Source organism: Thalassophryne amazonica, chromosome 4 (genome assembly GCF_902500255.1).
Source record: "Thalassophryne amazonica chromosome 4, fThaAma1.1, whole genome shotgun sequence".
NCBI classification, from domain to species: domain Eukaryota; kingdom Metazoa; phylum Chordata; class Actinopteri; order Batrachoidiformes; family Batrachoididae; genus Thalassophryne; species Thalassophryne amazonica.
Window position 1 is genome coordinate 133,691,044 of NC_047106.1, and position 2,259 is coordinate 133,693,302.

A 2,259-nucleotide genomic window follows, 5' to 3' on the forward strand; every position below is an offset into this window, starting at 1 on the left:
TAATGACAGCATAAGGCTCCCCTTTGAAACAGACAACACATTGTTCACTTTTTCTATTTGCATTGAAATAAAACACCTAATTTCAGTGTGCAACAGTGTGACCAACTGGCCAGACTCATACACACACACACACACACACACACACAAAACGTTTGTGTTAATTAAAGCAGGCACTGGTTCTGGTTTTCAGAGTTCATGCTGTATTTTCTCATTAACTGAGAAGCAACAATGTTGAAGAGAAACAAGCTTTAAAAAATACATAAATATAATTTGGCAGGATTTCAGTCAGAATGAACTTGTGTACTTGGATGTGTAACTTTCTTCATGAACAGCAACAATCATAATAGTTCTTTCTACAAAAGCCAAAAAGTAAAAATGAATATTTGTAATATGTAAAAAACACCTTTAATCCCCAAATATGGTCATAACAAATGTCATAAATGATAAGTCACGCGTTAAACATTATTTTATCATCTCCAAACCCAAAGTACTGAGACCAAATGTCTGGGTTTCCACGACAGTGCTGTTCACATGTTCATACATAGTCTCTTCTGGTGGCTCCGTTGACTGACATGGTCTTTACAGCTGAGTAGCTCACCCGAGGAGCCGCGGCGACGTCACCGCTGGATACGGTAGCTGCTCTTGGGGGGCAGGAGCAGCAGAGCAGGGGCTCCCCCACTGATGAGGAGGCAGGAGGCAGCCCAGCCAAAGTACAGAGCATTACCAAACTCTCTCTTTGCCGTCTCCTCCAGCATTGGGTCGTAGAAGCCCAAGACGATGGCGTTGGCTGTCCAAGACACGGCCACCAGCATCAGCAGCCCAGCCACCATGAACGTCACTCCAGCTGCCAACATGAGCCACGGCTTATTGCTGACATCCCGACTGCAGTTGGTACACTTTGCACCAGCAATGGACAGCCCAATGCCCACAATGCACAGCACCATGGAGACAATGACCAAAGCACGAGCCGCCTGCAGGTCCACCGGAAGCCCCAGCATGGATTCATGCACTTTACAGTGCATCTGTCCTGTACTCTGCACTGAACAGTTCATCCACAAGCCTTCCCAGATCACCTGGGAAATAACAATGTTCTGACCGATGTAAGCAGTTACTCGCCACATGGGCAGGCCGCAGGCAACCATCACCCCCAGCCAGCCAGCCATGGCCAGGATTATCCCAAAGATCTCTAAGCCCGCAGAGGCCATTGTTGGAGCTGAAAGTGAGCGAGTCTCTTTTCCTGGGACCCACGTTGCTCCGTGTCTGCAGGCTCAGCCCACCTGATTGGAGACAATATCGGAGCCCGTTGGCTCAAAGTCATGACTTTTAGTGAGAGAGAGAGAGAGGGGGGGAGAAACTGATTCTACCTGCTTTTTACACCAACTGAAGGTGGAGTCAGTTTCAGGCGGCATCATGTTTACTTTCAAAGTAAAACTGCATTTGGGGATACTTTAATATTTTTGTAGCTTTCTGCACATCAACTATCACAGTCACGTGGAAGAACTGAGGGAAACCTGAGAAGTTCATTTTTGATGTGGTTTAAGCAAGTTTCTTTCAAAGTTTAGATGACAGTAACACAACAGAAAGTACATGTTCTGTATGATATTGTTGATTTAAGTCAAAAGAGCATTGACATGAAAGCATTTGTTGACTTATATCTGCAACTGCAGTATCTGTGGACTAGCATCTGCTCTATTTTGGATTCCATAAAGTCTCGGCGTATTTGAACCTGGATGAAAACTGCTAAATCACCTTCTGAATGAAATATGTGTGGAAGAAAAAAAAAAAAACAGCAACAATGACAGGCCTTGTTTTTGTAATAACCAAGAACATAAAACCTACTGGTTTCATGTTAGCAGGCCATGTTGTCAGCAGGAATGTCTGAGATTTTATGAAAATGGAATAAATCAAAAATGGAAAAAAATAAATCATCTATTTTCTCATATACAATGTTCATGACTGCAAGGGTAAGAATATTTATGTGTGTTGAAGGACTGAACATTCTATTCAGGTCTGCTATGCCTCATTGAGTAGAACATTTCATTCAACAAGGCATCATCTTTCAAGGAATGACAATATTTACATATTAACATTCATTATTTGTTCTATATGACACTTAAATAGATCCCAATCACTTGAAATTTGACTTGAAATTAGAGTGGTGTTTCTTTAATGACACGGAAACCGAGGGCAGGGGGCAGAGGAGGTTCTGTGTACAACCAGTAGGTCACTCCGGGTGGTTCCTGATAGAGCGACACAGCC

General features: G+C 43.3%; 1 pseudogene; it reads right to left on the reverse strand.

Annotated features, from left to right (window-relative positions):
* Positions 1–379: 379 nt before the first annotated feature.
* Positions 380–1,349, reverse strand: LOC117508777 (annotated as a pseudogene).
* Between the last annotated feature and the right edge of the window lie 910 nt (positions 1,350–2,259).